This window comes from Ambystoma mexicanum, chromosome 7q (genome assembly GCF_040938575.1).
Source record: "Ambystoma mexicanum isolate Mex_15411 chromosome 7q, UKY_AmexF1_1, whole genome shotgun sequence".
NCBI lineage: Eukaryota > Metazoa > Chordata > Amphibia > Caudata > Ambystomatidae > Ambystoma > Ambystoma mexicanum.
The window spans coordinates 959,199,580-959,216,270 of NC_090941.1; positions in this window are offsets into that span (position 1 = coordinate 959,199,580).

Sequence of the window (16,691 nt, forward strand, 5' to 3'; positions counted from 1 at the left end):
CCCCTTTGGTTGAGCATCACATCTAGCTCTATCTCTGGGTGTTAGTGGTGTGTGCATCCTTCTGCCTGTCACTATTTCATGCAGCGTGAGTTGGTGGTCAGAACCATGCTAGTTTCTGAGTGCATACAGTGCCAATGGAAGGCACTGTAGCAATCCCTTCTTTTGAGTAAGCTTCAACTAGGCTATCCTTTCCTTTAACAAGCCTTTGAGCTTCTTGCATATCCCATTTACTTGAGGATGATACGCAGAAGAAAACTTGTGCTTTACACCAAGCAACAAGCTGATCTGTTCAAATACTGCGTTAACAAAGTCAGGTCCATTGTCTGACCTCATGACCTCACATATTCCCCATCTGGGAAATACCTCCCTCACCAGAAATCTGGCCACACAGGTAGAGTCTGGGTGTGTACATGGACTTGCTTCTATCCATCTAGAGAATGGACACACCACAACAATTAGGTACCTGTACCCATTACATACTTGAATCATATCGACATAATCGACATGCAAGTGCTGAAAAGGTCCGTTGGGCCTTGGGATGATCCTCTAATTACTCGTAGTGTATGCCCAGCCGTGAACTGTTGGCAGATTATACAATTCACCGTAAAAAATGCAACGTGCTCTGTCAAGTTCGATATAAACCAGTCTTCAACAATAGTCGCTGTTAGATTCTCTTTTGTCATGTGCGCTGCATAGTGTAACTGTTACAGTGCTATCTTCAATAAGGCTATAGGCATCACCGGTTTACCAGTGCTGTCTTTTCGCAACAAGCTCTCGGAGGGGTTTAAATAACACCCTTGCCGCTTCCAAAGGCTTTTCTCTTCCTGTGGTGCCTCCCCTTGGAGTTCCATTAACTGGGTTTTCTCCATATTACTGTAACCTTTGTGCAGCAATCATTCTATCATGCATATCAGTTATTTCCACATTCATTATTATTTTGTCTTTGGTCGACACACAGTTGGCTTCCATGTTTGCTGCTTGATTTTCTCATGAGATAAAATCTGTCCCTTTCGTGTGGGCGGCGCATTTCACAACCGCTATGTCCACTGGGAGTTGTAGTGCCCTAATCAGCCTGTCCAATAAAGCTGCATGCTGCACTGGCATGTCATCCGCTCGGAGGTAGCCCCTCCTTTACCAGCTCGCTTGGCCTGCGTGCACTTTTGATATCACATAGGCAGAGTCACTGTACACCGTCACTTCCTGGTCTGCGTGATTCTCAAGTGCGAGTATCATCGCCAATAATTCTGCAGCCTGTGCTGAATAATGAGATGGTAATCGTGCACTAATGAGTACTCAAAATTCTCCATTTGCTGTGTGCTTCATCACAGCGGTGCCTGTATATCTCTGCCCATAATTTTGATTGATTCTCACAGAACCATCAACAAAGACGATTTTGCCTTCTGCTAATGCATTTTCTTTCACTCTGGGAATCTCATCATAAAATTCTTCATAGTTTGCGCAGTCATGGATTTGCTCTCCTTCAGTGACTGGCTCTGCTATAAACATAGCCGGGTTCATGATCTTACATCAAATTATCTTAATCGATGGATTTGATGTGATGACTTCATAAGCAGAAGCTCTCTGAGATTTCAATGTGCCTTTCTGTTTTTCTAGAATGGCAAATAGTGCATGCTCGATGAACAACGTCATTGAGCATCCCATCACAATGGTTGGAGCCTTCTCTATGGTGAACAGGAAGTGACCTCTCATCTCTGTGTCCAAATTCCCACTGAAGTATGCCAGGGGCTTGTACCCCAATGTGGTTCTCTGTGTGAGTACTGCTGTCATAACACTGCCATTCGTGTGTGAAAACAGGTAGAATTCCTCTGCATTATTGGGAATCCCTAAAACTGGTGCTGTGCAAATGGCCTTTTTTAGTTCGACAAATCCTTCTTCCGCAGTTTCAGTTCATTCAGTTTTTTCTTTCGTCCCCTGTGCTTTCTTTAGGGCTTACAACAAGAGCTTGGTATAAGACCTGTAGTCAAAGACCCACACCCGGACATAATTCCATAATCCTAGAATGCTCTGCATTTGTTTTATCGTGTGTGGCTTGGCTGTGTTTGATATGGCTCAGCCCTTTCAGGGGTAACCCTTTTCCCCTTATGTGAGATCAGCTGGCCTATGTACAGCACTTCTTGTTGACAATATTGTAACTTCTCTTTGTCAACTTTATATTCTTTCTCAGCCAATACAGTCAATAGCTAAATAGAATCATGTCTGCACGTTTCCTCTGTCATGCTGCAAATTAAGATGTCATCCACATATTGCAACACAACACTCTCTAATGCAATATTGTAAGTCCATCTGCAGGACTCTGTTGAAAATCGATGGAGACTCGCAGTACCCCTGAGGTAACCTTGTAAGTTTCAGACGCATTGAAACGTACAAGGTTACCTCAGGGGGAACATGAATGACATCAAATCTTGTGAGTCTTTGTGCAATGGGATTGAGAAAAATATTTTTTCAAGTTAATCACTGTGAAATATTTCGCCTCCATGTGTATATTACATAGGATTGTGGACGGTTTAGGGACTAGAGGGAACTCTGTTAGGGAGACTTCTCTTATAAGGCTAATTTCCCAAACCTAGTGAGTACCCCAGCAGCTTTGCTGGATTTTTGGGGTTTGTTTTTTTCTCCTGCTAAGAGTGAGACTCTTTTCCTCCCACTCTTAGACATGATTTGAGGTATGTCTTTGACTTATTGTGTGCTTATGGGCTATGGGGTCTTTTACTCTATAGGGTATCATCTGTTTTAGTGTATGTGTTACACAGCACCCTCATTGTAACATAGGGGTGTCATAGTGACCCCCAAACATAGACTCCATACCCTGGGACTGACTACTGTGTACCAGGGCATGTAAAGTCACCATTGGCTTTACTAGTCCAAAATTGTGAACAGAACCAGTACAAACCATGATATTGTGGAAGTACTGGAAGGGTTAATTAGATTGCCCCTGGGTCTGTTTCCAAGGGGGCACTGTCCAGTCCCCTCTTGTCGAGTTTCTGGCTGGTGGCAGTGGTGACCACGCAAAATATTCCACCGGAATATTTCCTAAGGGATTTTCCCATTTTAAACGCACCACTTTGTTTGGTGCAATGTTAAAGATACAGCCGGTTTATTTATTTAATATAAAATCACTGGTTGGGTCCTTTCTCCAAAACTCTTTTCCAAAATGGCGTTTGTGTCCGTCTCTGTAACTACAACCAAGGTCGGCCCCTTTGTTCCACTTTTTGGCAAGCTTCTCCACAGAAGCCCTCCAATTGGTGCCACTCTGTCTGGGTTCCACAGGATGTGTGGGTGGGGGAATTGGCACCCTGGACTGCGTTGCCTTAGCAACTCAAGTCGCTCTCTGTTCTGATTGGCCCAGTGGTGGGCCGCCCGGCTCACCACTTAGCCTGTTTGAGTGACAGCTAGGCTGTTGAATGGGGGTTTTTCTGCATAAAAGCAGGGCTTTTGGGACTGGAACTTCAGAAGTCGCCACAGGACCTAAGAAATCCGAAGAGGGGAGAAGCTGAGCTATCTGCAATGACGACACCACCAGTGGAGCCCTTCTGCAACGACCTCACCACTTTCCCGACGACAAGAGAAGATCTTCTGCTGTAAGAGTCTTCTCCCTTTGAGCTGGTGGGAACAACCAGTTTGCCATTCACCTTCCAGGACGTCCCTTGGTCAAATCGCCCATGCCAAGCAAAAGGAACACACCTTTTAACCAACCGAACTCTGCGCTGATCTCTTCCCTGGGCAGTGCAACGACTCCAAGTTTCCTCCTCGACAAGATCTTCTCCTTCCCTGGTCGAAACCACGAACTGCACCCGCTGCCAAGAACAACTGCCACCGCTGGAGCTTCCTCACTCTTTAAGGTACTGTGTTCCGCCTGGCCTCCCTTTCTGCAGATTATTAAAGGTTACCCTTAAATCCTTGGCTTTCCAACTGGGTTGGCCCCCAGACCTTCTAACTTTATCTTTCGCATCAAACCAACCTCCTTTGAACATTTCTGCAAAGACTTGATTGCTTTTTAAATTGTGTGATCTTGGGCACATTTCGCTTTGCTCCATTTAAAGTGGGCCTGGCCTATGAACTTTTGTTCTACAGTAGACTCTGCCTTAACTAACTTGCTGCAGTCTTAGAAAAGTGTTGGGAACTGTTTTATTTTCATGACCTGCCTTTTTCTCTCCCTTTAACTTAATTTTTGGAGTGCCATCTAAGTTACGCGCTCACATCTGTTTTACAAACAGTGGCGTGTTGACCTAGACTTGTCTAATAATTATTAAGGGAGGTGTCTATACTTTTTATGACTGTGTTTGAACTTGCTTTGATTTATAGTGCCTAGTGTATTTCCTAAAGTGTATTTTAAATAAATAATTATATACTTTTGATACCAAGCTCTGGTCAGTGTTTGCTTGCTCTACTGTGTAGTTAGCCATATTGTGTATCCTCTGTATACTGCCCTACTCATCTTGAGAGAAGTCTGACTGCTCAGCCACAGCTACCAGGTAAATCTGGGTGGTGCAGACTGCTACCAATTGGGTTTACTGCTTACTCCTGTAGTCTTAATCTTCTTGCAGTGTTCCCCAAGGGAACTGCGCAGGATTCTGCCTAACAAACTCGGCCTCTACAATATCATTTATCGGGTGAAGATCTTGGATTAGATGCCAAGACCCTCCCTTTGATTTTTTAATCGGATAAACTGCGGTGTTGCATGACGACTCTGACGTCACTAGGAAGCCCTGTTCCATCATAGCAGATATTGATTTAAAAATACCTTCATCTGCTTCCCTAGACATGGGATATTGTTGTGCTTTTGGTAAAATTGCTCCTGGTTTAAATTTAATCCTTACTTCTCCCACTCCTTTCAACCAGCCTACATCATAAGGGCCTGTAGTCCACACTGAGACAAACACCTTTGCCATGTCGTCATCACAATATTCAGGACTTTTTTGTGCCAGCATCATTTTCTGGGGCACTTCTCTTTTGATCATTTTCACCCAATAAATGAGATTAACCTCAACTGTTGTTTCATCTACACCTGTTTGTTCTTCAAACAGATCGTCATCAGAGACGTCAGTCAGTCTGTATCCTTCCTCATTGGCGATTACTGTACTCCATTGTCTGCCTTTGTCATCGCAACCGTCAATCAATGCCATTTTTCCTCGCACTATGGTTGTGTCCATTGCCATGGGAAACACGTGTCCCTTTTCCTCATGCATAGGTATTCTTGGCCTTAATAAAAACTCATCTGGGGTTCTCATTGGTTTGTCTGTAATTCCTGGTAGCCATGACATTAATATACGCACTCCATATGCGAACATTTCTGGCTCCAATGGAACAGCTCTCATAGCCTTTTATCATGCGTATGCACTAATCATTTCGCATACATTCAAATAATGCATTCCTGGAGTTAAACATAATATGCCCTTCTCCGTGAATGAGATTGTCATGTTTAACTTCATCATTAGGTCTCTTCCCAATATATTTACTGGGGTTTGCCTTGAATACAGCAGTGGCACATCCATGTAACATTCTTCTATGGAAACTGGAAGTTCTTTTGTAAAAGGAACATGACTTGTTGTTCCTGTGAAGCCCTGAGTATTTATGGCATCACCGGATAAAGAAAACTTGCCTTCAGGTATACATAAGCATGTTGCACTTGTGTCAACTAAGAAGAATTCTCCTTATCCCCTATAAGGACATCTACCCTTGGTTCCTCGTGAGGGTTTGGTGTCACTGATAGGATAGAGCACATCAGGTTTCCCAGTGAGCTGCCCTAGTATATATATAACTTTGTCCCATGTTGAGTGAATGGACTTCCTCCATCGCCAGTGCTATTTCTCGTTCTAGAATTCAGTACCTGTCCTGAACTTGTTGTCTGTAACAGTTGCATCGGCGACTGTTGAGACTGTCCTTGTGGAAAATGTGTAATATTCTGAGGTTGCAAGCTTTGTTATGCTCCCAGCGCTTCCTGTTGCACCGTGTGCAACTCCATTTGCAACCTGCTGCTGTCATCCCACACGTCCAACATATTGGCGGTGGTCTGAATATTTGCCCATTTGACATATCCTGATTGCCGTTTTGCATGTTTTGAAAATCTCCTTGATTACTCTGGAAACCTCTTCCTCGAAAGCCTCTCCCTCTGGGGTAAAACCCATTATTGCCTTGATCAAACTGCCTTTAACTATTGACCTGCTGTATGTTCGATCCGTCTGTGCTAATTATCATTGCCCCTTCAATGGCATATTTTGACAATTTCTTCTGCACTAATTTATCCTCTTCAGCCTTATGTGCAGCCTCTTTTTTGCGATTTTTCTCTTGTAGCAGCCTGCAATAGTGAGTTATGGTCAACTGTATTTCAGACCACGTTTTAGCCTCAATTCCTGCCAATGTCTTGAGCTGCTTCTGTACCTGATCTGGCAGCCCTTGGCATAATATATGGTAAAACACGGGTATGGATTTCCCCCAAGATTTGCGAGTTTCCCACACCCATGCATCTTGGAAATTCTGGATGTAAAGCAAAGGATCCTCTGACTCTTTCATTTTACATGTCATTAAAGCTCCCATGTCAGAAGTATCCGTGTATAGCAATCGTAATCCTTTCCATACCGCGGCTCTGCAATTATTAAACGGAGCTCCATCATGTGCAGTATTAACTGTAGTTGCACCACGTGTCTACACATCGTCAGCTCTGTCACCAAGTATGGCAATTAAAAGACCCTTAATATCCCTGTTGGCTAACGTGTTCCCTCCCGTCATTTTTTCAAGCTCATGTATCCATTTTACGGCTCCCGATGTTAACAGTGGAAGCTTATTTTTCAGAATTTCTCGATCCATGTGCGGCCAGGGTATACATTGTGGCCTCGTTCCTCCTTCTTCGAGTAACAGGAATTGTAACACATGGGACTCTTTTTCCTATTTCATCAGTTTGCTATCCACTGCAGGGGTAATATTCCTGCAGCGCCGTCTACCTGGCAATGTCCTTTTTCTGCTCATAAGATACTCCTTCATGTCGGTCTGATTGTGTGGCTGTCTCTGATGCCTTAGGTGTAGACTCACTAGAATCTGACCATCATATTCCCTTTCCTCTATAGAAGCATTTTTTGCATCTTTTCGCATCTTCTTTTCCTCATATTCCTCTCTTTCTGCTTCTGATATTGTCTGTGTCCAACTCGTGCAACTCCTCTCATCTTCCTCATTCCTGTTTAGCGTCAACCTATTTAGGGACATCTGTCTATTTCTGCTACTTCGGGAGGCCTCCTCAGTGTTATACAACTGAGTGTTCTCGAGACGCTCATCCTCTCCTCTCCCTTGGGGTACCGGTTCTAGCCCCTTTTCATCATATATTCTATCGATCGTCTCTCTGATGCTTCTGGTGTCGAAGTCATCTTCCATATGTGCCCTAGACGTGCCTGGTACTAAATCATACTCAGCAAAGAATTCTTCTATGTCTCACCAGTCTACTACTGGATCAGGTTTTTTAACCTCCCTTTCCAGATACTCAAGATCATGTGCTCTCTGTCCTTGCTTGCGTTCTATGTCTTCATCAAACTCTATGCGCTTCCTTGCTTCCTCTCTGACCCTATCTTCTTCCAGTTTCCTCACATCTCTTCGTTCATTTGCCCTTGGTATTTCCTCATCCCTTTGTCTTTTTATTCTCTTCTCCCGTATCTTGTGTTCTTCTTCGTCTATTCTCCTTTGTTCCTGTCTGTCCTGATCATTAGCTGTTCTTTGCTTATGATTGTGTTTTCTTTCTTGCTCCTCATGCTATAACTGCTCTCATTTTTGCTTATCTTTTTTCTTAGTTCCTACATCTTTCAATTGTTTTTCCTTTTCCTTCTCCTTGCTTTTTGAATCGTCTGACTCTCCCTTTTGTCTCATATCCTCAATGCCTTTACCATCGAGTTTCAATAAAATCTGACCTCCATCCATTCATTCTGTGTGAATGCCATCTCATCAGTTCTATCCTCATCTCCTTTCCATCTCTTTCCCTCTCTACTCGTATCTAGAGATGCACTTGCTTGTGCTTGATCTCCTTTTTCTTTCTCACGCCTCTCCTTGTCCCTCGGGACTGTGGAGGTGATATCTCTGTCTCTGTCTTTCTCTGGGCTTTCATCACTATTTTGCATAGGTGACTCATATGACGTGTTGCTAAATCCCGTGGCTGCTTTAAGCTCCATCAACGGATATAATCCTTTGTCTTTACTGGCTACGCTTTTTGTTTCAACAGGGCGGGTGGTGCAGAAGGCGTTTCATCCCCTTCTGTGCATAATGTTAAGTATCCAATCTAACGGTGGCTCCTCCTCCTTTTCCTCTTGGTACATTTGGTACATCTTCCACAGCTCTAAACTAGCAAGGCGTTTATGTAACTTTTTGCCAGTAAACGTGACGTGCAAATATGTCATCATGTGTTGCAGGACCGTTTTAGATAGCGATCCACCTTGGGGCCATTGCATAAACATTTTGTGGGCGGTTCCTTTAACCAATTCTGCACTGTACTTCTTCAGCTTAAGTGCATGTTTTGGCAACTGTTTGTACAAGTCTACTAACGGTGTAATATCTTCCATGATTAAATCTATTTATCTTCTCCTCACATAACACTTTGTTATGCTTTACGTTTCTCAAACAAAATCAACAATATGAGCAAGCACAAATCGTCGCAAGCTCCAGTCCCATTTTTTCATCAAAAATGTTACTTTTACTTTTTCAAACAACAACCATCAAATCATGCCATACAACATTTTGTCTATTCAAACACACAATTTTCATGCTCTTTCCTCCAAACATGTTCTTACCTCATGATGTCAGAAAAAAGAAAAAACATAAGACAGACACAGCAGACTGGACAGACTCCGGCTGGCCACATACATCTCATGCCATCTGCGTTCTCAGATGAATTTCTACCCCTATTATTATTCTGACATGGAATGTATGCCCATTTCTTTCAGATCGCCTTTTTAATCGATTTTGCTCCTATATCGTCCTATTCATTCAGGACTTTAAATACAGGCTTATGCTAGTGCTATATTAAAACCTAGCAATCTGGGCGTATACTCCTCTCTCTTCTCTGGTATCCTCCCGGTATCTCTCTCTATTCTCTCGGGTATCCTCCCGGTACCTCTCTTTATTGCTTAGCCACCCTCAAGTCAATATTTACCCCTTATATATACATTATACTCTCATTCTGGCTTTATTTTAATCCCTCCTCTGTCTGTTACCTTCCCTTTACTTGCTCTAAGGCATGCAACTTTTTGCAAAGCATTTAGTCTTTTTCACTCACCGTTCGCATTTTTTTCCTCTCTGGATGCTCGGGATCACCGCCTTCGTTACCGCCTCTCCTTGCCATTCGTCCAATTAGCTGCTCGTAGAAGTGGGAAGGGGTTTATGGGGGAAATCAAAGGTTCCTTCAGACCTAACCTGCAGGGTTTTTATTTAGACTAACCACTATCTACGGGGAGCCTCTCGTTCTACTCAGCCAGATGGCAAAGGACTCGGGATATTGCTGAGGACCCGGAGTTACTTATGTCGACAGACAATGGGTGTCTTATCTAATCAATTCTAATTGAACCATCAATCTCTGCTACCATGTGTACAATAGGGACCTCAGCCGGCCCATAGGACTGGGGGTTTCCAAAAAGCACTTTAAGATGAGTAGCAGTACCCTTGAGATGGATGGCGATGCAGATTAATACTCTTGCACTAAATCAATAATGACAACTCAATAGTTTCGCAAAGGGAGTCCGTTTAATGACAAGTACAAAAAATGGGGAGTTCATGAATATCAGCTGTTGCTCAAACTTCCTTCTCGTTCAACTTCATTTAATTTCGGAAAAAACATAACATTTATACCAAAAACTCAGACGTGTAAGAAGGTAACTTTAATATAGGTACTAAATCTGTATATGGTCACAGGGTGAGGGGATTGGACAGACAATGTCATGTGGGGCAACTAAGCCCTTCCTTTAAAATGGCTACTATAAACGTCACTAAAAGTACAACGTCTCATTGGTTCTACTAACTATAAGACCGTAGATTACACAGTCCACTATGATTGGGTTGGCATAAACCCCACTCACACTTTTCCACTTGCTCTTAGCAGCGTGCAGAATAGCCAGCCAGGTGCAGGGAGTGTGTCTGCACCCCAGCTTCCCTCCAATTATAGTTACAATCAATCATTACTTCAGTGGTCATGTGTCAATAATTTCTCTGTGGTTCACCTTGAGTCTAGTTCTCTGTCTGGGAAAGTTAAGGCATCTGGTCTTAGCAAAGGTCCATGCGTAGGTGTGAAAGTTTCATCCCTTCTTGCTTGTCTGGTCATGTGATTCCGACACCGTGAAATCGGTCTTTCCTTCATGCAATTTCATGTATTTGATTTAGTTCTGCCAGTCGTCTGCCATCTGTTGCTTATCTTGACCTTTCTGAACAGGATACTCTGTTCTTCTTCTCTTTAATTGTATCCACCATCGGCCTATTTCAGACGATGCAACCTTGGCTTCTTGACATGGTTTCCCTCGCTGAGCTTCTCTGTGTCTTTAATTCTTGATTTGTTTGCTGCAAAACTCTCTTCTCGAAACCTTTAGTAACCTTTGGTTGATTCTGCCTGTGTGCGTAGTGGAAGTATACTTATATAAAGTGCTTTCTTGAGGTAGCTATATGTACAGGTGATGCTTGCCGCAATCTATCTTACTACTAAGCATAAGCAAGCCTCACAATTTCTGTGCTTCTTGCGGTAACTTTGCATATGTACACGTGTCAACTAACTGAATATCTTCATCGTGCTTATGGCACAAGTTTCTGACAGCTTGACATCAATTGTTTCACTTTAGGCTTAGGATGTCACTTGTCCATGGTGCTTCGTCTCATTTGTCATCATTCTCAGGTCGTTATATATTCTACATGTGAGTCAGGCCTGGTTGTTATGATGTCATCATTCATCTTCCTTCAGCATCTTCTTAGCTTCTTCGGGTATTACATTCTGACGATCGTCATTCTGTCTCTCTTGTCGATACGGTTTTCTCAATGGGTACCTTACTGTCCAGGTTTTCTTAGGTGTCGGTACTTCAATAGGTGCTGTTATTCTGATAGGTACTGGACAGAGCCCCACTGCGGCTCTCTGCTGGTTTATTTGTTCATCATACACCACATATTTTGGCGTGAATGTTCCTGGTACTTCAAAATGGGCGGTAGGAGTGTTAATCGTGCTTGGCACTTCCTCTTCAGTACCCAAACTAAGCTCTATCCACACATTCTCTCGCATCATTGCTCGAAACTGGGTTCAACCTCATTTAACTGTTAAGAACTGCAAAAAGATACTATTGACTATTAACTGACCCTTTGGTTCTTTTCTTAGCACTAGAGACTATTTTGGTCACTGATTCCTTTTTTGCATCCAAGAAATATATCCTTTTTAAAGAACACTGTGATTCTTGCTTGCCTAACACCCCACAGTCATTATTCAGAGTGCTGCACTGTGCTATCTTTGTTTATTCTCTGTTATTTCCCCAAGCGTGGGTTTTGTGTAGTGTTTTTCTATTTAGTTATTTTGCATATGGCTTCTTTTATTAGAGTATATATATTTTTATAGAACCTTGATTGGACATTCCCTTTACTCTTGATGGTTATGATTTACTGTATGCATCACTACTGGATCACATTTACACCTATCTTGAGAGTATAGTCCACAACCCACGTTATCACAAAAAACAAAGGAGGTATATCTCTTAGCCCTGCCTGTTTTACCTTTAGGATTGTGCTGGCTCTTGGTTTGTAGAAGTGTGAGGACTGAGCGGTCATTTTCTCCCCTACTCATCCTTTTACTCCTGTAAATAAATAATCCAATTTGTCAGGTGAAGCATTCCCAATAATGGCCCAGACTAAGGTGCGACCCTGATTGTGTTTGGTGAGGGTCGGCATGAAAGACAAAACAAGATTGATAAATAGCTGTTTCATATGATATAGCATTTATAATACGCCTACACACAATTGTTCCCAGTGTGGTGCTGGATTTTTTTAATGCTGTTTAAAAGTGAAATGAAAGTCTATTAGGATTGTACTAGAGCTATTAGGTTTCATGAGGGTACGATTATTTCTAATAGGTAACTCAAACACTTGATGTTGTATTGTGGAGGGGAAAGGGCAGTAAAGAATTAGAAACTGCAAAGAGCGTCATCCATTTGTGATTCATTTAACACCTTCCAGTTCCCAGCAGGGAACAGCAGAACATGATAAAGGGTCTATGTCCTGGTGGTAGGTTTTGGCCACAAGGGCCACTCCACCTTCTCTGCCTTCCAATGTATTTGAGGTGAGCATTTCCAACCAAAAGATTACCATTCAAAAGTTGACCAGATTTCCCCGAAAAGAAGCATCTTTTTTTGTGAAAATATGTCTGATAGTTCACACTGTTAATTAACAAGTGTTTCTTCATTTTCTGCTGCTATTCTCATTGTCTTCAATGTCGATGTCATGATGCTCCCTTCAGCATCTAGACAGCTTCCCATAACACGGTTCTGGAGAACGGTGATAACGTTAGTACCACAATATGATACGGCACGTCTAGTAAACTCTGTATTTGCATAAAAGATATCAGTATCAAACATACAACATTCATATTAAATAACATGTACTGGGACACGGGTACGTATAGAGCAAGCAAAGTGGGAAAATGATAAAGCAGTGAATTGTAATGTAATTGTGCCCAAACCAGACAGCCTTGCCATAAGAGGAAGCAACATATTCTGCTCTGTTTTATCTCTGCCTCCTCTTTCTGTGCCAGAGTTCTGCATTGATACTTGGACTTCTATATTCCTCCCTTCCAATGTTTGATCATTTAAATTCAAATAGCCTGCTTTCCAAAGTACTCGTGAGAGCTTGAATGCTTGAATCGCCTTTTTATGTCACCATTTTGCTTTGTTTTAATTACACTTGATTGGGATTGTCTTCAGCGTTCGTCATGGCTTGTACAATTTCGATCTTCACCTTCAGGCTGCGAGCAGGAACTTTCCTGTTGCTTCCACGCCACTGGGAAATACACACCCAGTTCATTGCTGTGTCTGTATCATGCATACCTTGCAGCCACAGACTTCACCGTCGGTTCCCTCGTCTCAAGTTCCTTAGAGATTTCAGAGCAACGTGAAATGCTACACGTTTTCTTCTTCTCTGAGATTACGAGGCATTTGCAGCTGTTTTGCAATCAGCATTAACACCACCCCAGTGTTTTTGGGTATGAAATGTACCATATCATATTTCTTTCATGCCTTCCACGCTCACCAATCAGCCAACCTACCCTGCACTCTCTTTGCCCCCAAACCTTCAAAGAGTGTGCACCGTTAAACTGCTCTCACCTTTCTTTCCTCTTTAACGATCAACTGGCATCTTCCCAGCATGCTGCACGATATCCACAGTCATACTCACCTTAAAAAAATACGACTGCTAATAAGGCTGTGGTGTGTGTCCCTCCCAAGTGTGTTGCCCTTTTAAGAGGGGCAGTGTTATGTTTGACCCTCCCACGTGTATTGCCCTTTTAAGATGGACCATGACTGTGTCATGGGCCTAGCTAATAAAAGGAGCAACTGCAGGCACTTGCGACAGAACAGAGGCAGACTCCTATAATGGAACGACTGAGTCTGTGATGCCATGAGCCGTCTTGCCAGTACAGTGGCCAGGGTCTGCACGAGATGGTTATGGTCCGCCCTGCTCCACACCTAAGACTGGGTGTTCCCTGAGGCACTGGGTTCTCCAACCCAGGTGCTGCTGTCCACAGCACCGATGGGGCCGGCTTGATACTAATAGCCAGCCCCTAACAACTGCCTCTTTCTACTGTCCCATCTCTCTTATGACCCAACATTCTAAAACCCTCAAGCATGTGGTATTCAATGGCATTTTTAACTACCTGGACACCAATGCAACATGCGACCCTCTGTAATCTTAGATCTGTTCCCTCCTGCTTCAAGCTTGCCATGGGTTTTCCCACTAATTACGAAACCTTCACTGCACCCTCACTGCCAGTTAATTACAGTAATTTCTCAAGCTTCTCAAACACTAGAAACATTTGCAGGCAGATAGCTACAAACCCATGTGACAAATTCCAATCGGGACATGATAAGGATGTATCCTTACTATCCCAATAGTATGATTTAATTCCAGCTGTGGAAAAGGGTAACTTTTTCGTTCCCTTTGGACCCAACCTCAGGGCTTAACAGGTTCTAGTCCTTTCTTGCTAACATAACCCATCATATGCAACAAAAGCCTTTTTCTTGTAGACTTCTACCCTCTGCTATTTAATCTCTATTGTGTCCCCTTTCTCAGTTCTTAACCATTTTGGAATTATTATCAATGTTTTTTAGATGACATTTAACATGCACGTACATTCACTTCTCCAACCTTTCTGTCCAATCACAGGTTGTTTTTTCCTAGAAAATTGTTCTTGCTATAAAACAGGATGCCAGGTGTTGGGATGCAGGTGCAACGTCTGAAATGTGAAGGAAGTACAAGCTGCGGAAATCCTATTAGCACAAACATTTGGTCATTTGGTCATTTTTAGTGTTAATGTTTCTTTCTTTTGCCACAGTATTTCAGACCATTTTCAAATTGGATTAAAGTTGCCGTGTACTAGAGAACATGGGGCTATGGGTTACATAGTGGAATGATGGGCATCAAAAGATATTGTTACTAGTTTCCATTAGCATAAGGACCCCTTGCCACATTATCCGGAATCCTGCCATTCTGAACTAGGCCGGATATCTGGGACTCTTTCTTTCCATTTAATTAAACATTATTTCTGCTGCTCCCAGTAAGTGTTCACTGTGCCCAGGGCCTTGGAGGAAGGTTGTGGTGCAGTTAAAATATGTGTTATTGTTGCAGGGTTTAGCTTTTCTCATGAGCTTTGAATGAAATATAGAATAACAGTTTGTGTTTCTGAACGACAGATACATATAATAGTTGTGAAGAACATGTCTTGGTGTGAACAAGGCCCTTGATAGAGACATTGCCAAATGCGCCAAACCAGATTGTGGTTATACTGTCCACTAGGGGATGCTGGGACAATTGGGTCTGCAATGGAATGGCCTGGTACCATGAGTACATGTGAAAAATTAATTTCCAAAGAGTAAGGCCTCAGTCACATTATAAAGAAGCCACTTGGTTACCAAGAGATAGCCAGAAGCATGTGCCAGGGGTAGCAATATGTTTCAAAATGGCAGCTGCAAACAAGGCCTGGGAACTGTCTGGATTGCCAAGTTGACTAAGCTCAAGGGACAGGATGTTACTGTATCAAACTTGCTGACTTCACTGTTCACACTCACTACATGATTGGATCATTTCGAGGGGACTGAACATCAGAGGTTATCTGAATTTGTTTTGACCAATGAGGTTATGCCCGTTCAGTAAATGTTACATGTATACCTTCAGCCAATCAGGATGGAGTATTTTCTGCTGACTGCTCGATTAGGTAATTTGTCAGGGGCTGCACTTAGGATGGTGAAGTGTGATATATTAACCAACAGAGCATGGCAATGTAGGTTATGTTTAGGTTCTTGTATAGGTGGGAGCAAATAGGGATGTCGGATCAACATATATTAGATACTTGTAATGTATTCACATTTTGTGGCCCTTGTCTTTTTTCTTTTTTTATCGTCTATATAGTTAAAAAATAAACGTTTGCACATAATAACTTATACATGACAATAAAAAATAAATGATAAATATAAAGTAGCAAGCAACAAAGAAAGCACAGAAAAGATATACGATAAAACAGCAACAAATGGCCATCAAGAAAACTAATATTAAAAGAGATAAAAATATATGAGCTACAAAATTACCAGAACCTCACATATTCCATATATACCTTTCACCCAACAACACATATATTAAAAACACCATATATCACAAAATAAACATATCAGCATACCGACACAACAGCATCCTTCTCAACTATCACTTAGCAAGCCAACATCGCTTAAGATTCTCAACCAATTTAACATCAGTATCAAAGCGTAACAGGTGTTTTTCAACCGACTTCCAAACCTGAGTAATGGCTAAAGTCAAACCTTGATTGTGGCCAGATAAAATTCCCATCCGGAATACTTCACTAGTAATATCCTCAAGAACATTAACGTACCTCTTCAGATAACATTCATAGGCACCTCTCAACATTGTACACGAGTACATGTCTTGCTTTTTCAATACTTTTCTTATCATTGCATATTCGACACAATCTTTTTTTCAAATGGTACCCCCATCCATGCTCCAGTTATTTCCAGAACCTTCAACCTATTAAGTCGAATATTTAAGAAAGTTCTTCCTACCACCGGTTAAGGTAATAGCTTAAGATAATGCTGTGGCTCCTTATAGCAGAAGTGAAGCTTTGAGAAGGTACTTAGGGATTTCATCCCCCCAATCTTCTCATGACTTATAGGCCAATCCCACTTCTCAGTACAGTTTTTGAAGGATTTAAGAGGGCACCGTCCTCTTCTTCCCAGTGAGGACTCCATCCTATTTTTCCAAAGAAATTCTCGCCTCTTTTTCTGAACCTCTGTAGGGCATCACATTTCTTTTCTACCAAAGCATTTTTCATGAATTACATTAGTGATTGGGCATTGGCATACATGATCCTTATTACCAGCTTTCCTCTATTTATTTCTATCTGAGTCGCCAGGGAGATCAACCCTTATTATAGGCGTATAGCTGCAATTGGGGTATAGTTGGTT